Source organism: Zingiber officinale, chromosome 5A (assembly GCF_018446385.1).
Source record: "Zingiber officinale cultivar Zhangliang chromosome 5A, Zo_v1.1, whole genome shotgun sequence".
Classification (NCBI taxonomy): domain Eukaryota; kingdom Viridiplantae; phylum Streptophyta; class Magnoliopsida; order Zingiberales; family Zingiberaceae; genus Zingiber; species Zingiber officinale.
The window spans coordinates 110,214,532-110,238,642 of record NC_055994.1 but is presented as its reverse complement, the minus strand read 5'-3'; the positions used below and the strand labels follow the sequence as shown (position 1 = coordinate 110,238,642).

The 24,111-nt window shown below is 38.8% G+C and overlaps 1 pseudogene; it reads right to left on the bottom strand.

The window, feature by feature from the left end:
• Nucleotides 1-220: 220 nt before the first annotated feature.
• On the bottom strand, nucleotides 221-318 carry LOC121983600 (annotated as a pseudogene).
• Between the last annotated feature and the right edge of the window lie 23,793 nt (nucleotides 319-24,111).

Genomic DNA, 24,111 nt, shown 5'->3' with positions numbered 1-24,111 from the left:
AAATCAACATTTGGAGGTTTTCTATGAGATATGCAGTACGATGAAGATGAATGGTGTTCCTTCTGAAGCGGTGTGCTTATTATTATTTGGGTTTTCTTTAAGAGATAGAGCTAAGCAATGGTTAAACTCTTTAGCTCCAAATATCATCACCACATGGGAACAATGTGAGCAACAATTTCTTGATAAATTCTATCCGCCTAGTAAAACGGCTCATATGAGGAATCTCATTGCAAGTTTCAAACAAGCTGACTTAGAATCTTTTTTTGAAGCTTGGGATAGATATAACAATATGCTCAGACAATGCCCACATCATGGTTTGGAGAAGTGGTTAGTGTTGCACACATTCTATAATGGCATTAATTATCATACTAAGGTGTCCCTAGATTCTGTTGGATCGAAAATCGCTAGAGGGGGGGAGTTAATAGCGCTTGTGGCTTTCACAGTCGATTTCGGAATCGTAAAAGTAAACGCAGCAGAAAAGTAAGTGCAAACACACATAGAGGTCACAGTCGAATTACTTCGTTCGGAGCCTAGCTCGACTCCTACTTGAAGGCCCGCGGTCGTTGACCGCTTTCGGTGGGCAACAACTATAGAATCGATTATTACAAGATTAATTGCAATTAAGTGCAGTAAGAAGAATTATACCAACGAACAGTAAATAAGGAACTTTGAAGCTTTAAGTCGTTGGAGCAGCAGGGCCTCGTTGAAGCATACGGAGCAGCACACAAGAGCACAGTTTTTTGTTCGAGAGCTATGTTTCGAAGCTGCATCCTAAGCCTCATTTTATAGCCTCTGCAAGTCTGATCCAGATCCCCAAGTCTCGGGATCAGCTTTGACCCAAAGCGGATCGGTCGACCGATCCTCATGTTCGGTCAACCGATCAGATGATTTCCACCACATCTGATCCGTCGATCCGTCGCTCCGCTTCGATCTGGTCAAGCTCTATCCCCGGGTTCGGTCGACCGATCCTAAGGTCCGGTCGACCGATAAGTCTCCTTTGACCCGCTCACCTCGGCTTGATCCAGTCGACACTTATCCCAGGTTCGGTCGACCGATCCCAAGGTCCGGTCGACCGATCCCTGGTCGAGCCCGGTCCAACTTCTGAAAACTTGATCTGCTAGCTTGGGGGTTCGGTTGACCGATTCCAAGGTTCGGTCGACCGATCCTGGTCAGTTCTAACCTTGCACAAAAATATTAGTTTCCTGCAAAATAGAGTTAGAACACACAAGATAATATATAGAAATAAGTTTGACAGTCACCGGACTGTCCGGGTCTGACTTCGGGTTTCCCACCAAAAATCCTAGGTCGACCCGACGCCTACTGTTCCCTCTACAGGGAATGCGTCCTCACCTACTCCTCTCAGGAGATTTACCTGTTGCCAGTACGATCATCCAGATCGACTGGACATTTGCTCAGCGTCCGATGCTTCTGGTCTTCATGCTGGATGTCCGGTCCTCGACCCATCCAGACTTCTACCCGGTTCGCGATAACAGAATTTTAACCTAGGGTTACCACCCCCTAGGATTTTTGCCCAAAACGTCGACCCGCCAAGACTTCCCGCACAGGGTTACCACCCCCTATGACCTAGGGATATCACCCCATAGGGTTTTCCCTTGCCTAACCGCAGCTAGGACTTTCCTGAAACACTCAGTCATACACATTAGATAACAATTAAACTTAACTTTGAATATCTTTGCCATTATCAAAACTAAGGTTCGATCGTCGAATGCTTCCCGCACCAATAATCTCCCCTTTTTTTATTATGGCAACCAAAATTCAAAGTTAAGTGAAAAAATGCAATAAAGGTAAATATAAATAAGCATAAATAAAACCTAAGCACATTGAAGCTCCCCCTTAAACTGATTTCTTTTAGTTTTGAATTTTTGAATTTTAGTTTCCTTTTAGTTTCCTCCTTTGAATTTCCTTATACTCTCCCCCTTTGCCATATATCAAAATAAAGAGGGGAGAAAAAAAATGAGTACTGAAGTAAACACTTAACTTTTCAAATTAATTTTTAAAGAGGATTTCAAATATTTTTTTAAAGGATTTTTAAATAAGTTTTGAAATTAATTTCTGAAATTAACTTACAAAGGATTTTTCAAATAAGTTTTGAAATTAATTTTTAAAGGATTTTTCAAATGTTTTTGAAATTAATTATCAAAGGATTTTTCAAATGATTTTTGAAATTATTTTTAAAAGGTATATTTCAAACAATTTTTGAAATTAATTTTCAAAGGATTTTTCAATTCTTTTTGAAATTAATTTTCAAAGGATTTTACAAATAAGTTTTTGAAATTAATTTTCAAAGGATTTTTCAAATAAGTTTTGAAATTAATTTCCAAAGGATTTTAAAATGATTTTGAAATTAATTTTCAAAGGATTTTTCAATAATTTTGAAATTAATTTTCAAAGGATTTTTCAAATAATTTTGAAATTAATTTTCAAAGGATTTTTCAAATAATTTTGAAATTAATTTTTAAAGGATTTTTCAAATGATTTTGAAATTAAATTTCAAAGTATTTTTCAAATGATTTTTGAAATTAATTTTCAAAGCATATTAAAATGATTTTTGAAATTATTTTTTTTCTCAAAGTATTTTTCAAATAATTTTTGAAATTAATTTTCAAAGGATTTTTCAAATGATTTTTGGAAATTATTTTTTCAAAGTATTTTTCAAATGATTTTTGAAATTAAATTTCAAAGGATTTTTCAAATAATTTTTGAAATTAAATTTCAAAGTATTTTTCAAATGATTTTTGAAATTAAATTTCAAAGGATTTTAAAATGATTTTGAAATTAATTTTCAAAGAATTTTAAATAATTTTGAAATTGATTTTCAAAGGATTTTTCAAATGATTTTGAAATTAATTTCTAAAGTATTTTTTAAATGATTTTGAAATTAATTTTCAAAGGATTTTTGAAATGATTTTGAAATTAATTTTCAAAGGTTTTTTGAAATGATTTTGAATTAATTTTCAAAAGATTTTTCATATAATTTTTTAATTAATTTTCAAGGGATTTTAAAATGATTTTGAAATTAAATTTCAAAGGATTTTAAATACTTTTGAAATTGATTTTCTAAGGATTTTTCAAATAATTTAGAAATTATTTTTCAAAGGATTTTTCAAATAATTTTGAAATTAATTTTCAAAGGATTTTTCAAATGATTTTAAAATTAAATTTCGAAGTATTTTTCAAATAATTTTGAAATTAAATTTCAAAGTATGTTTCAAATAATTTTGAAATAAATTTTCAAATGATTTTTTAAATGATTTTGAAATTAATTTTCAAAGTATTTTTCAAATAATTTTGAAATTAATTTTCAAGGGATTTTAAAATGATTTTGAAATTAATTTTCAAGGGATTTTATATAATTTTGAAATTGATTTTCAAAGGTTTTTTCAAATAATTTTGAAATTAATTTTCAAAGGATTTTTCAAATAATTTTGAAATTAAATTTCAATGTATTTTTCAAATAATTTTGAAATTAATTTTCAAAGGATTTTAAAATGATTTTGAAATTAATTTTCAAAGGATTTTTCAAATAATTTTGAAATTAATTTTCTAAGGATTTTTAAATAATTTTGATATTAAATTTCAAAGTATTTTTCAAATAATTTTTGAAATTAATTTTCAAAGGATTTTTCAAATGATTTTGTAATTAAATTTCAATGTATTTTTCAAATAATTTTTGAAATTAATTTTCAAAGGATTTTAAAATGATTTTGAAATTAATTTTCAAGGGATTTTAAATAATTTTTAAATTGATTTTCAAAGGATTTTAAAATGATTTTGAAATTAATTTTCAAACAATTTTAAAATTATTTTGAAATTATTTTTCAAATAATTTTGAAATTGTTTAAATAGATTAAATTTTGTTAAGTTGATTAGATTACATTGATTATAGACTAAGTTCAACCTTGATCCATCTCACCTGATTCTAAGTTATCAATCAGTTAAGCTTAAGTATTTTTGTGAGATGGTTATCTTTGATTTAAATTATTTCTAAGAATTAATTTACATTTGAGTTAAAATTAGGTTTTCCAATTAGTCAATTAAATAAGTATTTCAAAGATTGATTCCCAGGTCAGGGCGAGGCTCTAGGCCTTCTTGGGTATGGGATCATCCACCCCTTCCTAGACAAAATCGCTCAAAGAAATATATATTTAATTTTCTTTTTGAAACTCCTAGATTTAACTAGCAAGTGTAAATTATGCTTAGATCCTTAAGCTATCCTAGTCTAAGCATGTATCTTGCAAGGAAAATAAATAAACAAGCATCAATCAATTTTATCTATTTATTGAGATAGTTTTTCTATTTGCTCCCCCTGAATCATAGCCTCGATATGGTCTATCAAGGAAATGGATATGATCCTTGGGGACCCAATATTAACCAGGTCCAACTTGATTAACCAAGTTTGACTTGGGGACCCATGCTTGAATTATGTTTCTATTATTTCTATTTACTAACGACAAGTATGATTTAAACTTTGTTTTGGTCTTAAATCCAAGTACGGATCTGTTGTAAACGGCTCGCTATTTTCCAAGAATCAAATACAAATTCTTGGAACCCATAGTGAACCGTTCCAAAGTGTCCTTGAGTTCTTTAATTTGAGTTTTCAAATTGGAATTCTCTTTCTCAAGTTGTTGGACTTGAGTTGAACTTCCAATTTGAATAGGCTCAGTTAAAGAGCTCGAGTCCGTCATTTTCTTAAGGGCTGCTATCTCCTTTTGGAGTGACTTGACCCGAACATTGGATTTAGCCAATTTCTTAAGTAAGTAAGGAATTAACTTTTGAAAATCATCTAATTGAGTTTCGGCAAGTAAGGCACTTACAATGGGGTTCGGTCCTTCGGAAACGGATGCGTATCCGTGGCTTCGCTCGGACTCAGTTTCCGACTTGCTCTCGGTTTCAGACTCGGTTTCATCAATATTTACTTGTACTGGCAACACAAGGAAGCTTGTTGGTTCTTCTACGTCGGACTCGGATTCATCTGATGACTCGGACCAGGTCACCTTTAATGCCTTCCTTCTTTTCTTCTTGTTTGGACAATCTGGCTTGTAGTGCCCCTTCTAGTTACAGTCGTAACAGGTGACTTCAGATTTGTCCTTCGTATTTGTTTGATTCACCTTTTTTGACTGTCACATCTTCCGTACAAGCTTTATTAGTTCGAAAGCAACTTTGTCGTCGTCCTCTGCATCTGATTCATCTTTGGACTTGGGCTTAGGTTTGCGCCTTGACATTGGTTCACGTGTTATGCTGGTACCTGCAACCAAAGCAACACCTTTCTCGACCGGGCGTGCATTAGTCTGTTCATACAATTCTAATTCTGAAAAAAATTCATCTAATTTGATTGAAGAGAGGTCCTTAGAAACCTTGTAAGCATCAACCATGAATGCCCACAAGGTGTTCCTTGGAAAGGCGCTAAGTGCGTACCTTATTATGTCGCGATTTTCTATTCTTTGGCCGATTGCGTGGAGGTCGTTTAGGAGGTCCTGAATGCGCACGTGAAGCTGGCTTGCTGTCTCATTTTCCTGCATTTTTAAGTTATACAATTTATTGAATAATAAATCCCGCTTACTCACTTTGGTATCGGAGGTCCCTTCGTGAAGCTCGATCAACTTCTCCCATAGCTCCTTGGCGCTCGAGAATGGATCGACGCGGTTTAACTCCTCCTTTGTTAGTCCGCACTGGAGGGTACAAGTTGCTCTGGCATTTGCCTCCACCTTCTTGATTAATGCAGGTTCCCAGTCCTCGTAGGGTGTAGGATTGCCGTCTTTATCCGTTGGCAGATCCAAACTAGTCTTGACGATCATCCACGTCTCAAACTGGATCTTCAGGAAGTTCTCCATTCTGCCCTTCCAGTAACCAAAGTCCTCTCCGGTGAAGAGCGGGAGACGGACAGTACTGTAGCCTTCTTGAAGGGACATTTTAGATCAACTATGAAGAAAATAAACAACAAGAAAATTCCAGGACTTGGTCCTGGATTAGTAATGCGGGGAGTAAACAGAATAGAACACGAACTCGGGTGGTGTTGCACCAACCTCGAGCAAAAATTGATTTGAGAAAAGAATTAGAATATAGCTATAAGACTAAATTCTAATTGACTCTGAAAAAATCTGAAAATACCACGAAAAAATTGTTTTGAATGATGGTTGCACCGATTCAAAATGACCCCGCTCTGATACCAATTGTTGGATCGAAAAGCGCTAGAGGGGGGGGGTGAATAGCGCTCGTGGCTTTCATAGTCGATTTCAGAATCGTAAAAGTAAACGCAGCGGAAAAGTAAGTGCAAACACACACAGAGGACACAGTCGAATTACTTCGTTCGGAGCCTAGCTCGACTCCTACTCGAAGGCCCGCGGTCGTTGATCGCTTTCGGTGGGCAACAATTATAGAATCGATTATTACAAGATTAATTGCAATTAAGTGCAGTAAGAAGAATTATACCAATGAACAGTAAATAAGGAACTTTGAAGCTTTAAGTCGTTGGAGTTGCAGGGCCTCGTTGAAGCGTACGGAGCAGTACACAAGAGCACAGTTTTCTGTTCGAGAGCTGTGTTTCGAAGATGCATCCTAAGCCTCCTTTTATAGCCTCTGCAAATCTGATCTAGATCCCCAAGTCTCGGGATCAGCTTTGACCCAAAGCGGATCGATCGATCGATCCTCATGTTCGGTCGACCGATCAGATGATTTCCACCGCATCTGATCTGTTGATCCATCGCTCCGCTTCGATCTGGTCAAGCTCTATCCCCGGGTTCGGTCGACCGATCCCAAGGTCTGGTCGACCGATAAGTCTCCTCTGACCCGCTCACCTCGGCCTGATTCAGTCGACACTTATCCCAGGTTCGGTCGACCGATCCCAAGGTCTGGTCGACCGATCCCAAGGTCCGGTCGACCGATCCCTGGTCGAGCCCGGTCCAACTTCTAGAAACTTGATCTGCTAGCTTGGGGGTTCGGTCGACCGATTCCAAGGTTCGGTTGACTGATCCTAGTCAGTCCTAACCCTGCACAAAAATATTAGTTTCCTGCAAAATAGAGTTAGAACACACAAGATAATATATAGAAATAAATTTGACAGTTACCGGACTGTCCGAGTCTGACTTCGGGTTTCCCACCGGAATCACTTAGTCGACTCGACGCCTACTGTTCCCTCTACGGGGAACGTGTCCTCACCTACTCCTCTCAGGAGATTTACCTGTTGCCAGTACGATCCTCCAGATCGACTGGACTTTTGCTCAGCGTTCGATGCTTCCGGTCTTCATGCTGGATGTCCGGTCCTCGACCCATCGAGACTTCTACCCGGTTCACGACACTAGGATTTTAACCTAGGGTTACCACCCCCTAGGATTTTTGCCCGAAGCGTTGACCCGTCAAGACTTCCCGCACAGGGTTACCACCCCCTATGACCTAGGGTTACCACCCCCTAGGGTTTTCCCTTGCCTAACCGCAGCTAGGACTTTCCTGAAACACTCAGTCATACACATTAGATAACAATTAAACTTAACTTTGAATCCCTTTACCATTATCAAAACTAAGGTTCGATCGTCGGATGCTTCCCGCACCAACAGATTCAGCTGTTGGAGGGGCACTCATGAATAAAAGTCTAGATGAAGCTGAGGAAATAATTGAAAGTGTAGTACAAAATCATCATCAGTGGACAAATGAGAGAAGTGGTGGCTATTCTTATTCAAACCCAACTAAAGCATCAGGGAAATTTGATGTAGATGCAGTCACCCTAATGTCTGCAAAGTTGGATGCTCTCACAAAGAAGCTGGAAAGTATAGGGACTAGCACTAATACAATCAATGCCATAGTATGTTGTTGTGAAATGTGTGGTAGTTCTATTCATTCACAAGACTCATGTCCTTTGGGAGCTATATCTGCACAGAGAAATCAATTAAAGCAATGTGACACTATCATGAGTTTTAATCAAAGGCAGAACAATCCATATTCCAACACATATAACCTTGGGTGGAAGAATCATCCAATTTTTTCCTACAGAAATAATCAAGAACAAGGACCATCTATGGGAGGCAAACAAAGTTTCCAATCCGAGCAACAAAATTTTCAGCAACAACAACAATCTTCTCAAGACTATCAGTTTTCTAAAATTGAAAAGATGCTTGAGGAAATTATCTCTAATCAAAAAGAAATGAAGCAAGACATTTTGAAGTAAACTCCGAGAATAGATAATTCTGAAAAGCATCAAAAGATCCAAGATATCCAAATTGCCCAACTAACCTCATCATCTTCAAGAGCACCAGGGCAATTTCTTGGAAAACCTGATGTAAATCCAATAGAGCATTGCAATCGCATCAAACTTAGGAGCGGACGGACCTTGGGGGATCCTCAAGTGACTGCTCCAAAAGGGATGAAAGCTGAAGAAGAGCTCTCTCCTCCAGTACTTGAACCAAATCAGATTCAAGAAAATGAGGAGAGTACCATTAAGGTTGAAGAGACTCTTCCACTTAATCCACAGAGTCAAGTAATCCCTTTTCCTCAAAGATTAGTGATGCTAAAGAAGGATGAAGAGTTTAGCAGATTTTTGGACAAAGTTAATGAAATTTGTGTGGAAGTTCCTTTGATTGATGCAATTCTGCAAATGTCAAAATTTGCCAAATTCCTGAAGGACATCATGTTAAATAAAAGGAAAAGAGGAGACATAGAGACCATAGCACTTACGGAGGAATGTAGTGCTCTTTTTGAGAAGAACATTTCCCCAAAGTTGAAGGATCCAGGAAGTTTTTATATTCCTTGCAACATAGGAGCTGAATTTATTGAGAAAGCTTTTTGTGATTTGGGGGCAAGTGTTAGCCTCATTCCGTATTCAATTTGTAATAAATTAGGTCTCAAGGACATGAAACTTAGTACCATGGCACTACAACTAGCTGATCATTCTTGCAAATATCCTATGGGAATAATTGAAGATGTGTCGGTAGAAGTTGGTGGGATTACTATTCCCACGGATTTCATGGTTCTGGACATGGTAGAAGACCCAAAGATTCCAATCATTTTGGGAAGACCCTTCCTTGCCATGGCTGGAGCAATAATTGATGTCAAAAATCATAAACTCTCTTTGGTAATCAGTGAGGAAAGGTCGTAATATGATTTGTCTAACGCTTTAACCATGTCTCTTCTCTATTATTAAGTGTTCGCAGCGGGGCGGATGCTTATCAACTTGAGGATTGGAATTTCCATCCTCATGGGAGGCCACCGGACTTGGAACATGATCCGACAAGCGATATTGGGAAAAGACCTCCCAATAAAAATGAGAAATATGTCTGCCCTCCTAGGGCAAGAAAAAGATGAAAAGATTAAGGAGAACGGTTGAGCTAAAGACCCTAAACAAGCGCTTCTTGGGAGGCAACCCAAGGGTTTCTTTTTGTATTGTTAGTTTTAGTTTTCATTTTATTGTTAGTACTTTTAAACTTATTTTTGCTTTGTTTTCAAGTTGAAATTTAGCTTCTGTGAGCAGGCCATGACTTCTTCATGGGCATGGAAGTATTGGAGAAGTAAGGAAGGAATGAAACTATCATTTGGAGCAAAACATAGCTTGGTCGTGTGTCATACACGGCCAGGTACATCTTACAGGAAAGAAGGATGCTAGGGACGTGTCTACATGACACGACTGTGTAAGGAATTCCTAGGAGAAGAGGAGTTAGGCTGTGTCTCAGACACGACCGTGTGGTGATTCCAGAGGAGGAAAGGATCTCGGCCGTGTCCCAGACACGACCATGTGAGCTGAACCGAGAAGAAGAAGGTTGTGGTCGTGCTAATTGGCATGGCAGTGTGATTCCACCCGACAAGGAGATGGCCGAGGCCGTGTCTTAGACATGGTCGTGTAGACTGACCCGACGACGAGAAGGATGAGGCTGTGTCTCACACACGACCGTGCGAATAAGTAGTGATAATACATGGCCCATTCCATGCCTTTAAAAGGGGTTAGGGCATGGGGGTGTTGGCGACACACGACCGTGTCCGCCATACACCCCATCTTCTTCCTCATTTCCTTATCTCTAGGGTTTTTACACTACCTCTTCTATTTTTTTTCCTCTCATTTTTCCTTTAAAGGCTCAATCTTTTCTACCATGGCAAATGTGATCAAGGAGATTTCATCCGCAAGAAAAGGGAAGGAAAAGATGATTGCAACGAAAGAAAGAAACTCATGCTTCAAAGGTATCTCTAACAACTTTGATATCATTTTTTCCAGTGATGAACAACAACTTAGATATTTTTCTTTATGTAAACGCCCTCTTTTGAGCACTAAATTTGTGGATGATACAACTTTGGAAACATTGGGGGTTTAAGGATGATATAGATTGGTTATTTGGAAGAATAGGTTGGAGTGGGTTAATAAATATGAAATATTCTACTTACCCTAGAATTGTTTTTGAATTTTTTAAGCTCTATAACAGTCGATAATGTTCAAGGTGGGGGGAAACTAAAATTTCGATTACTTAATGAAGATTACTAATGGACGTTATGTGATTTTAATATTTATTATGAATTGCCAAAGGATGGTGTGTGCATGATTCTACCTAAATTTGTGAATTCATGTTTTTGGCAACAAATTTCTGAACAATCACATTTTAACCCTCACAATTCTAGAGCTCATCATATTATTACTTCCATTTTTAGATATGTTTATTTAGTTATGAAAAATACTATATTTGGAAGAGAGGATAAAGAGGGGTTAGTAAGACTTGTGAATTTGTATTGTTTGTGGGCAATGGTTGAAAATGTTGAAATTAATTCTGGTTATTACTTTCTTAAGCATTTGGTAAAATTGGAAAAATCATATTCTACTACACCCATTGTTTTAGGAGGATTGTTAACTCAAATAGCTTTGGTGTTAGGGTGTGATTTGAGTGAATTAGAAATGATTGATAATTCTTGTAGATTATACTTGAATTCATGTTTAACAACAAAGATGATACGGTGTGAAGAACATGGATATAGTCTTCTTATTAAGAATAATTTCCTTTAAGATTGCCCAATCATGATCTCACTACTATTCATAATAAGGAAAATTGGCGGTTAAAATTAGCAAATCAACAATCTAAATTGTTGTCGAATTGTGTTTCAAGAAATGTTCCTTTGACTAGTCGTGATGTTCATGGTTTTAATTTCAAAGAACTTCATTCTATTTTGGACAATATTCATAATGATTTGGATTCGACTAGCAATTTTATTTCAAGTAAAGAACGTATGAAAGAGGAACAATTTAAAAAATTGCAAGAATATTTTAAAAGTGAAAGAGAATTGTGTGAAAAGATTTCTAAAATTATGAATTTTTATAAGGCTCAAATGGAATTTCATGAAGATTTTAGAGGCTTTATGAAATTTTTGCAGGATGATATAGATAAACTATTTGAATATCATAAGTTTTTTAGAGATGAAGTAAAGTGGTTTATTAAGGCTTTTCCTTTTCCCCTTCCTGAATTCCTGATTTACCACCTCCACTACCATATTAATTTCATCGGGACGATGAAAAGTTTAAGTCGGGGGGGGGGGGGGGTTTGAAAACATGAACATTTTTTGCATTTTCTGTTTTGTTCTGTAGTTTATTTTGTTTTGCATTTGTTCTTGTTTTGCTTGGATTTTTTTGATAGTCACTTGACTGTCTTTTGAAAAATCTTGTGGCATACATCTTGAGAACATCAAACTTCACTTATATGTTTTCTTCTCTTTCTAGTAAAAATGTTAGCACGTTTAATATCTTGATTCATGATGTTGCAAATGATGCTAGTAGTATACTTAGTGTACTTCTTTTCTCTATCTTGGGTAGCATGAAATAAGCTAAGTATCATATGGAGATATGTTTGAGATTTGGCTTGACCTTAAGGATCTTACCTTCACTATACTTGAGCTTGGATAGTTGATATCATTGAAATAGTCATGATTCATCTTGTGTGTTTAGTACTTGGTTTCCATGGTGATTTCTCAAACTTCATTTTAGTTACTGGATGATGCTCAAATCATGTAAGCTCATTTGGAAAAATCAAAATATTCCAACATTTGTGCTAAAAGTACATTTGTGAATAAGTTTTGCACAATGTAAATACTTATGAAAAAAAGTGAAAAAAAACAAATAAAAATGAATAAGGGATATAAAAAACAGTTGTCGTGAGTGGAATCTAGTAAGTCACCTCTTTGAGACCGAGTTAGGTTACTAGGGAAATGACTACTTAGCTTCTCTTGAAATTGAGCACGCCTTTGAGACCTTAATTGGGTTGATTGAGAAATATGAACCAAGTGTGTGGCAGGCAAGTGTCTATCATCGGTTACATGCCTATCATCTGAAACATTATGAACTCATCTGGATGACGACTTGACTAGGACATTTATTGAAACTTGAAAAGTTTGGGTCACTTTTTGCACTGTGCACAAGAGACTTATGCTTGAGCCATACTTGACTTGTTTGCATGATCATGCTTGTTAATGTAACTTTTTGATAGAGTTAGGAAAATGCATTAGGAATTATGAATGCATTGTAGAGCATATGAATTAAGATTGCGACATTTTTGCTTGAGGACAAGCAAAAGTTTAAGTCTGAGGGTGTGATGTGCGTAGATTGTATACACTTGTTTAGCATGTTTTGATGCACATTCACATATTTTGTGCATGCTTTATCTATGCATTTTCATACTTCCAGCTTTGCTTTTAGCATATTTACTCTTTTTGTTCGGAGATATGCTTTTGTGTATTTTCTGTACGCAGGAGTCGATTTTGGAGAAGAATTGATGTTCGAGGCAAATTATACAATTAAACGAAAGAGGAGGGCACCATCCTTGTGTGCCACACGCCCCTGTCATGGGGAGTTGCCCAGGCTGTGTGGTGATCCTCACCCTTGCAGCACTAGCAGAATGAGGGAGTGTCTAGGCCATGTGAGTATCACACGGTCGTGCAAGCATTCCCGAGCCAAAGCAGTGTATGGCCATGTGTGTCACACGACCATGCAACATTGCCAGAAGCTAAGAATGCCCTGGTCGTGTCCCAGACACGATCGTGCAGGAGTTCCAGAGCCAGAGGCAGAGCAGACCGTGTAGATCTAAACGACCGTGCAAGGGGGCAGTAGCAGAGCATGCCATGGCCGTGTGAGCATTGTTGGTGCAATTTCCAGTAGGTCAAGGTTGACCTAGTTGACCAAGCGTAAACCTTGGTCATGGTTTCGATGTTTGACAATACAGAAATACATGTAGACATGGACAATGCAGGTGCAGTTGTCCATACGGAGAGATACTGATCAAGGTCTGATCAGGTTGAATGAAGAAGAGTCAAGTAGGTCAAGGTTGACCGGATACTTGACTGGGAAGTCCTAACTGGGATGTTAGGTAGAATGAAAATCCTAGTGAGTGAAGCTAGGTGAAAGGGAAAGTCCTGGTGAGTGAAGCCAGGCAGTTGGAAAAGTCCTGGTGAGTGAAACCAGGCAGTTCGGAAAGTCCTGGTGAGTGAAACCAGGCAGTTCGGAAAGTCCTGGTGAGTGAAGCCAGGCAGTGGGAAAGTCCTGGTGAGTGAAGACAGGCAGTTGGAAAGTCCTGGTGAGTGAAGCCGGGCAGATTGGAAAACCTGCTGAGTGAAGCCAGGTGAAAACCCTAGTGAGTGAAGCTAGGTGAAAGTCCTGGTGAGTGAAACCAGGCAAGGGAAATCCAGATGGGTCAAGGTTGACCAGACATCTGGTGAAAAGTCCAAGTATGGAGACTTGGCACGGTGATGGCACGAAAAGTCGGAGAGGGCTCGGTAGCTCGTTCTCCGGACTGTGGTCAAAGAGGGCTCGGTAGCTCGTTCTCTGGACCGGACGAAGTCGGAGAGGGCTCGGTAGCTCGTTCTCCGGACTAGGTCAAGAGAGGGCTCGGTAGCTTGTTCTCAGAACCATTTAGGGTTTAGGGCTGGAGCTCTAAACCTGGATCGGTCTGGTGACCTATCCAGCGATATGAGTGATCGGTCTGGTGACCGATCAGTAACCACACAGTGAGCTTCTGTGTGTTATCTGATCGGTCTGGAGACCGATCAGAAGGTCGATCAAAAGGAGGCAACAGGCTCAGGAAGGAACAACTGATCGGTCTGGGGACCGATCAGGCTAGGGCCTGATCGGTCCCCATGACCGATCAGATAGGCTCTGGACCGATCAAGGTGGAGCCTGATCGGTCCACATCCTAGCCGTTGCGTAGCAACGGCTAGTTTCTTCTGTGTCTTCTTCGCAGGTTATAAAAGGATCGAGGGCTTCTACAGCACTTCTTCTTCCTCCTCGAGCTGCTGTTCTTCTGAAAGCTGTGCTTGAGCTTTGCTGAGCTCCGAAGCTTCAGGGGAGCTTCTTTGACTGAGTTGCTTGTTGGCATTCGTCCGTGAAGTTGGTGCTTCATCCGGGACTTCAGTCGACGAGAAGGCAAGCGAGTATTTGTACATTTATTGTGTATTTTGTTCTTGCTCTTCCTTGTACTCCTTATTGCTGTTGCAAAGTTCTTATGGCGAGGTTTCCCCACCCATAAGGAGTTTATATTAGCCGATTTTCCGGGGACTCATCCACCGACGGATTGATAGGCTTCGTCCACCTTACGGACACGCCGAGGAGTAGGAGTTTCATCTCCGAACCTCGTTACATCGACGAGTTTGAGGTTTGCTATTCTCCGCTTTCGTTTCTATTGTTTTATTTTCCGCTGCGCTAACCCTAATTTGTAGAAAGAAACGCGATTTTGGGGTCGGCTATTCACACCCCCCCTCTCTAGCCGCGATCATCGATCCTAACAAGTGGTATCAGAGCGAGGTCGCTCTTCGCCGGATTAACACCCGAGGGAGCACAAGCTAGAGATGGATCAACTCGGAGACGACATCACCATTCCACCCTTCTACGATCGCGACGACTTCGCGTTTTGGAAGGTAAGAATGAAATATTTTCTTATGACTAATCTTGAGAATTGGAGTTGTGTCCAATTAGGTTTCAAGCCTCCGACGGACAAGAAAGGAGAAACCCTAGAGAAGAAGGAGTGGACCAAGGAACAAGTCCACCAATCCCTAGTCAACGATGAGGTATTGAAGATTTTTGAATTTTCTTTACCTAATGATGTTTTGTGTATGATAGGTGGATACAACAATGCCAAGGAGTTGTGGAACAACTTGGCTAAGTTCCATGAGGGGAACTCCACTTCAAGCCATGAAGAGGAGTCAAGTGAGCCAAGTAGCTCACATCATGGAGGAGAGGAATTAGAAGTTGAGGGTTACTCAACATCTAAGGAAGAAGAGAAGGAGAGTTCTTCTTCAAGAATGGAGCAAGAGGAAGAAGCTTCTACCTCCGGAAGGGATGAAGAAGAAAGTCTTCATACATCCTCAACCCTAGGTAACTCAAGCATTTCAATTTCAAATAAATTACATATAATGTGCTTTGAGTGTAGGGAGTATGGACATTACAAGAGTAAGTGTCCAAAGAGGATTAGAAAGTCTCCACCGGCGCCAAAGGTCAAGAAAGCCAGAGTCCCGATACGCAAAGGCAAAGTGCACGTGGTGTGCTTTCAATGCAAGTGAAGGGGACAATATAGGAGTCAATGTCCGAGGGGGAGGCAACCTCACAAGGACAAGAAGACGAGCACATCGATAGGGGGAGCTAAGGCAAACCCTAAGGTAATCTCTAAGGCTCATTTTTGCAATTCAAATAGAACACATGCTAGTAGCCTTATTGCTATTGCTAATAATGATAAGCATGTTAATTATAGAAATCGATACACATGCTTAGGTGCCAAACATGTGAGCCTAGATAAGGATAACACTAGGAAAGCCAACCCTAGGACTAACTCATCTAAGGCTAAGGAGAACCTAGGTAGAAATCCCAAATCAACTAGACACATGCCTAGGAATACCTCAAAGAAAAATGAAAAATTAAAAATTGAGGTATTAGAGAAGGAGAATCAAGTCTTGAGGTCAAGACTTGATACTTTGGAAAAGGCTCTTAAGAACTTGGAGAAGTCATCTCTAGGGTTTAAGGGTCAAAAACCAATGTCCAAGGACAAGAAAGGTTTGGGTCACAAACCTAAGTCCCAAGTGGTCAAGCCCACTTATCACAATGTTGCATTCGATTATGGAACAAAATCTAGGGCTAGGAAGACCATCACCAAGGTCACAAGGGGAGTCACCCCTAGAGTTGATCTTGATGAGTCCCAAATGACCAAGGCTTCAAAGCCTAGGAGGGTCATTAGAAGGGTTGCTAGGGAAGTCATCCCTAGTGAATACTTAGTGAACCCAATGAGCTCAAATAGGTATTGGGTTCCTAGGAGCGTGATTTCATCACGCTAGATGAGTTAGGGTGTGCCAACCTTACTTGAATAGGTAGTTAACCTAATCATGACAAAAGGTGGCACTTTAGGAATTTTCAAGGTGTGATCAAGCCTTGAAAATGAAATTAAGAGTTATTCCTGTTGGTTGCTACTCGGAAAGCCTAGAGGTTCCACTGTACAAAAATTTTGTACAAAGGTCTGAACCTTTTCCTAGCTACCATGTGTTCTTTTAAATTAAATTTTGGATCGCCTACGGAACTTAACACGTTTGATCCAAAACTTAATCTATTCGTTCTTTTAGGTTTTGACTTGGGTCTCCTGCGGAACTTAACACGTTCGACCCAAATCACCTTAAGTTATTAATTCCATTAAATATTAATTTCCATAATTGGTTCCCAGTATTGACGTGGCGAGGCACACGGACTTCTTGGATATGGGAGCAACCACCACCGACTAGACAAAACCTTTTATGGAAAGCTAATATTTAATTTCCTAAAATAACATTAGGTTAACCGAAAAGAACAATCAAATCACAAGGGAAAGAAAAACAAAAGAACACTATATCGAAAACAAATTCGAAACTCTAGAATCGTATGCCTCTTATATTTAGTATTATTTCCAAAAATAACTAGTATGATGCGGAAAGAAAAATTACTAGTTATACCTTTTAGAAAGACCTCTTGATCTTCTACCGTATTCCTCTTCTAACCTCGGACGTTGTGTGGGCAACGATCTTCCGAGATGAGAACCACCAAGCACCTTCTTCTTCCTTGCAAGTTTCGGCCATCAAAACTTCTTCTAGGATGAAGAGGTTCGGCCACCACCACCATGCTCCAAGGGATGCTAGAAAAGAGGCTTCTTTTCTCTCCTTCTTCTCCTTCTTAGATCCGGCCACCAAAGCTAACTCCACCATGAGAAAGTTTCGGCCACACAAAGGAGAGGAAAGAAAAGAAAGGGCCGGCCACACCCAAAGAAGAAAAGAGGGAGAAAAATAAATAGAGACATTCACATTGAAGCCTCCTCTACCCCCTCTTTTATAATCCTTGGTCTTGGCAAATAAGAAAAATTTAATAAAAAACTTCCTTAATTATTTTGCCATTAAAAAGAAAATTTTATTTAATTAAAAATAATTTTTCTTTTCTATTTGTAATGGCCGGCCACCTTAATCCCTTTAAACAAGGAAATTTTAATTCACACAAGAATTAAAACTTCCTAATTTGCTTTCGGAAATTTATAAAAATTTCTCAAATAATTTTTCCCTTCATGGTGGTTAATAAAAAGGGAATTTAATAAATTAAAATCTTTCTTTTAAACATGTGGATAAAAAGAAAGTTATCTCTAAAAAATTAAAATCTCTCTTAATCTACAAATAAGGAAAGATATCAAATCTTTTCTTAATCTTTTGTAGAAACTAATAAAAGAGAATTATTAATTTTTAAACTTTCTTTTAAATCATGAACATGGTTAAAAAGGAAAGTTTTCTTAAAATTTAAAATCCTCCTTTAATCAACAAATAAGGAAAGATTTCAAATTTTAAACTCTCTTTTAAACATGTAGATGATTTACAAATAAGGAAAGTTTTTACCAAAAATTAAAACCATCCTTTTAATCTACAAATAAGGAAAGAGATTAATCTCTTCTCTTAATCTTTTGTAGAAAGCTATAAAAGGAAATTTTTAATTTTTAAACTCTCTTTTAAAACCATGATATCCACATAAGAAATAATTTTAATAAAAATTCCTTTTAATATTCTAGTGGCCGGCCACCTAAGCTTGGGACCCAAGCTTTGGCCGGCCACCAACTTGGCTCATCCACTTGGTCTTGGCCGGCCCTAGCTTGGGTTCCAAGCTAGCTTGGCCGGCCCCATTGGATGGGTAAGAAGGTGGGTATGTGGTGGGTATAAATCTCTATATACAAGAGGCTACGATAGGGACCGAGAGGAGGAATTGGTTTTGGTCTCCCGATGAAATTAAGCATCCCGTGTTCGCCCCGAACACACAACTTAATTTCATCAATAATAATTCATTCCACTAAAGAACTATTATTGAACTACCGCACCAATCCCAAATTACATTTTGGGCTCCTTCTTATTATGAGTGTGTTAGTCTCCCTATGTTTAAGATAACAAATGTCCACTAATTAAGTAAGTTACTGACAACTCACTTAATTAATATCTAGCTCCAAGAGTAGTACCACTCAACTTCATTATCATGTCGGACTAAGTCCACCTGCAGGGTTTAACATGACAATCCTTATGAGCTCCTCTTGGGGACATTCTCAACCTAGATCACTAGGACACAGTTTCCTTCTATAATCAACAACACACACTATAAGTGATATCATTTCCCAACTTATCGGGCTTATTGATTCATCGAACTAAATCTCACCCATCGATAAATTAAAGAAATAAATATCAAATATATGTGCTTGTTATTATATTAGGATTAAGAGCACACACTTCCATAATAACTGAGGTCTTTATTTCTGTAGGACCGATGCGGCCGGCTAGAAGGGGGGGTTGAATAGCCCTGAAAAATCAAACGCAACCCTTTCTCGTACGATTAAGCTAACACATAAAAAGTAGATTAAATAGAAAATAAAGCATAAAACCGAGGCACCGAATTTGACTTGGTTACAACCGGGGAGGTTGTTAATCCAAGGATGAAGATCACACTAAGAGCTCCTTCAGGCGGAGAAGCCTCGTTTACAGCAGTGTAAGCACAGAAAGACAGAAGCTAATCTAAACAGTGAAAGCACACAAGTGTTGTTTACAATTTCTGAACTGCTCGGACCAAGGCTATATTTATAGCCTTGGTCGGGGCGCCCTGGGGGGGATAAAATTTATCCCCCAACGTTCAGATCGAGATAATTCTCGATCTGGTCAAACTTACTGTTCCGGGCGCCCGGATGGATTCCGGGCGCCCCGGTCAGTTCCGGGCGCCCCGGACCCCGAAAGTCAACATAGTTGACTTTTTCATCCGGGACCGCTTCTCTGGTTCAGTCTCGCTTCGGTCCGGTTCTTCCGCTCCGGATCCGCTTGATTGGGTGATCTCTGCTATCCGGAATAGGGCTCACCCGAACCCAACTTCCGGTCTTCTCGAGCGGGCTTCCCTCCGGCTTCTCGTCCCTCGGAACCGCCGCGTGTTTCCTTCTCGTCCGCCAGCGTACTCATCCGCAGTCTTCGTCCCTCGAATCGCTAGCTGCGTCTCTTGCTCCCCGAGCAATCTTCCGCTCCGGCTTTCGTCCATCGGAACCACCGCGCGCTTTTCCTTCTCGTCCGCCGGTGTACTCTTCCGCAGCACCTCGTCCCTCGGACTGCTGTCCTTCTCGCTAGCTGCGTCTTCCGCTCGAATACCTGTGTTCCTAAGCTCCTGCTTACTTAGACACAAGGTTAGAAAACAACAGAACCTAACTCAACTTGTTGATCACACCAAAACCAACCTTGGGGTTCCAACAATCTCCCCCTTTTTGGTGTGATCAACCCAAGTTAAGCTAGGGTTATCTAGACAAAAAATTTAGTGCACAAAGATAGAAAAAAAATAGTTTTAGGCTACCTCCCCCTAGACTTATACTTATCCTTCTCCCCCTTTGATCACAAAAAAATGGGGTTCCAAGGAAAAAATCTAAGGGTTAAAGACTTAGAAAATTTTGAAAAGCTACCCGAAAAAAAAAATTTCTAAGTCAAAAGATTCTAAGTTAGAAAAAGAATTTTGCAATCAATAAAACTTAATTAACTATTTTAAAAAATATTTTTGAATCAAAAGCAGAAAAAATTCTAAGTAAAATTTTAAGTAAAAGATTTTTAATATATATATATTTTTTTAAAGATTTTAACTTAGGAAAAAATTTTTTGAAAATTTTTCTAAAAACTCTAAGTAAAAATTATTTTTGAAAATAGAATTTAAAAAAATATTTAAAAAAAATTTAAGTCAAAATTTTGAAACATGTTTGAATAACTTTTTTTTTTTTTTAAAAAAACATTAAGTAATTCTAGTATTAATGCTTTATTAATTAATCATTTATTTCAATATTGGCTTCCAGGCAGTGGCGAGACACTAGGCCTTCTTGGTTATTGGAGCAACAACCACTTTCTAGTCAAAGCCCATAAAGAAATTTTTGTTTAATTTTCTCACTTAAAGCGCTAACTTTGATTTTAGAATTTACACTAAGCAAGATTTAGGAACCCAATAAAGGTTCCAACCTACTGGATTAACTAAAAATTTCTTAGGGACATATTTTCTAGAGATATTTTTAATTTGTCCCTGGTGATATCTATAATACCAATTCAAATTATTGAACCTTCTAAAATCAGTTTTAGATGAGCAAGCAAAGTTTTTCAAGTTTTCTACTTGAATTTTTAAATTTTGAATTTCTAATTTTAATTTTTCATTTTCTAAATTTGATTTATCTAGCATTTCTAACAAACAAGATGTAGCTAATATTGCTTTTAAATCTTTATTTTCATTTTCTAATTTGCAGCAATCTTTTGTTAAAATTTTAATTAATTTAAACATTTTATCAGGAGGAAGAGATCGTACCTCACTTACCTTGTCGATCTCGTTGTCGATTTCTCCCCCTGAACTGCTGCTCTCTTCGGACGTGGCTCCCCCTTCATCGATGCTTTCGATGCTCATTTCGGAAGAGCTTGACTCGCAGTCGTCGTCTTGATGACTCGCCATTAACGCGAGCCCGGAGAACTCCTCGACTTCCGATTCCGACGACGTATCGTCCCACGTCGATTTTAGGGCCTTGCGCTTTTGGATAGGCTTCTTACCCTTGTCCTTTCCTTTGTTCTTCAGTTTAGGGCAATTGTCCTTGACGTGCCCTTCTTCATCGCAATGGTAGCAGCGGATGGTTCTTTTCTTTCTTCCCTGCAGATGGTTAGATTTCCTAGATTTACAAATATTTTTAAATCGTCTTACCATCATTACCATTTCCTAGTCGTCGAGAGAAGATTCTGACTCAGGTTCGTCTCTCGAAGCTTTAAGGGCGACATTATTCTTGGGCTCCTTCGGACCTGCACATCTTGACTCATGCACTTCAAAAGTTGAAAAGAATTTGTCTAATGAAATTTTTTCTAGATCTTTTGAAATGTAAAAGGCATCTACTAGTGATGCCCATTTTGAGTTTCTAGGAAAGGAATTTAGGGCATACCTTAGCGAATCTCGGTTACTTACCTCTTCTCCGAGATTCGTAAGTCTAGTGATGAGTTCCTGAATCCTCGAGTGTAGATGTGCAATTGTTTCACCTTCTTCAAATCGGAGGTTTGTAAGCTGGTTACGAAGTAAATCCCGTCTTGCAAGTTTGGCTTCGGATGTTCCTTCGTGTAACTCAAGGAATTTCTCCCAAAGCTCCTTTGTCGAGTTGTAGGTACCGACTCGATTGACTTCTTGTGTTGGAAGTACACTTAGCAGATGGAATTCTGCTTTCTTGTTTGCCACGTGGTCAGCCTGCTCCTTCTTTGACCATTGATTTCTTGCTTTGCCCTCTGGTGCTTCATAGCTAAATTCCATTGTTAGTAATAAATCATAATCTGTTTCAAGAAATACCTCCATTCGCTTTTTCCAGCTAGCGAAGTCCCCTTCGAATTTTGGTGCGTGGATGTTAGATCCGGCCATCTTGTTGCTTCGTTCGGCGGTTAGTCCTCCTGAAGCGACTCGGCTCTGATACCACTTGTAGGACCGATGCGGCCGGCTAGAAGGGGGGGTCGAATAGCCCTGAAAAATCAAATGCAACCCTTTCTCGTACGATTAAACTAACACATAAAAAGTAGATTAAATAGAAAATAAAGCATAAAACCGAGGCACCGAATTTGACTTGGTTACAACCGAGGAGGTTGTTAATCCAAGGATGAAGATCGCACTAAGAGCTCCTTCAGGAGGAGAAGCCTCGTTTACAGCAGTGTAAGCACAGAAAGACAGAAGCTAATCTAAATAGTGAAAGCACACAAGTGTTGTTTACAATTTCTGAACTGATTAAAAGTTTCTGGACTAAGGCTATATTTATAGCCTTGGTCGGGGCGCCTGGAAAGGTTCCGGGAGCCTTGGGGGGGATAAAATTTATCCCCCAACGTTCAGATCGAGATAATTCTCGATCTGGTTAAACTTACTGTTCCGGGCGCCCGGATGGATTCCGGGCGCCCCGGAGGGGTCCGGGCGCCCCGGACCCCGAAAGTCAACACAGTTGACTTTTTCATCCGGGATCGCTTCTCTGGTTCAGTCCCGCTTCGGTCCGGTTCTTCCGCTCCGGATCCGCTTGATTGGGTGATCTCTGCTATCCGGAATAGGGCTCACCCGAACCCAACTTCCGGTCTTCTCGAGCGGGCTTCCCTCCGGCTTCTCGTCCCTCGGAACCGCCGCGTGTTTCCTTCTCGTCCGCCAGCGTACTCATCCGCAGTCTTCGTCCCTCGGATCGCTAGCTGCGTCTCTTGCTCCCCGAGCAATCTTCCGCTCCGGCTTTCGTCCCTCGGAACCACCGCGCGCTTTTCCTTCTCGTCCGCCGGTGTACTCTTCCGCAGCACCTCGTCCCTCGGACTGCTGTCCTTCTCGCTAGCTGCGTCTTCTGCTCGAATACCTGTGTTCCTAAGCTCCTGCTTACTTAGACACAAGGTTAGAAAACAACAGAACCTAACTCAACTTGTTGATCACACCAAAACCAACCTTGGGGTTCTAACAGTTTCTTTATAAAGTCAGTATAAAAGAAACGACCTCTAATGGTCCTACTCAATACACTCTAAGTGTACTAGTGTAATTATATAGTTAAGATAAACTAATACCTAATTACACTACGACCTTCCAATGGTTTGTTCCTTTCCATTATGGTCGTGAGCTACTGTTTATAATTTATAAGGTACTGATAACATGATCCTCTGTGTGTGACACCACACACCATGTTATCTACAATATAAATTAATTGAACAACTACATTTATCATAAATGTAGACATTTGACCAATGTGATTTTTATTTCTAGATAAATGTTTATACCAAAAGCTAGGCTTTTAGTATACACTCTAACAATTCCTAAGGTGATTAGAATGTGCCAACTACATTTGAGGAGTTCTCTTAGGTCAATCTAATTGGCACATAATGATCTAAAAGTCTTGAGGATATGACTTTAGGTCTATTACACTTAGGAATATAGAATTTTATGGCAAAATGATAAAAATTATCAAAAATGGCAACTAAGGCTAGAATTAGGTATTTTCTATACCTTTACATGTTATTTGCCATATATTGTTTGCCATATGCCATGTCATGACATCATATTTATTTTATGATCATTTAAAATGTCATGATAATGCTTAGGTTGGTTTAAATGTCATGCTTTATTTAAGTTTCATACTTTATGCCATGACATCATGACATTGGCACATGTTTCCATTTATGATATCATTTTATGCCATGTCATCATTTCTTGCATTTATAATCAATGAAATTGATTTAAGGTTAAGAAACACAATTTGATATGGAGATCAAATTGTTGTTTAGAAAAATGCATGAGAACTTAGAAGAAGCTAACCTAAATCCATATCTCACATCAAAATTGACTTGGATGTGTTTGATACACCTTAGATGTGTGTGAGATATTAAGATGATGAGTTAGGATCAAGGTGCATAGTTCTTGTACCTAGATGAGTCTAATTCTAAATTGAGGATCATAGGGAAAGCTTGTGTACAAGTCATGTACATTTAGCCCAAAGATTTTGGTCCTAAATTAAATGGTTTAAAATCATTTCAAAATTGATTTGAAAAACCTTGATGAAGCTTTTCTAGTAATAGCATTCATCATTGAGCAAGTTGATACAAAGTTGAGGTAAACTTGAACTATTTCAAAGTTTTTAA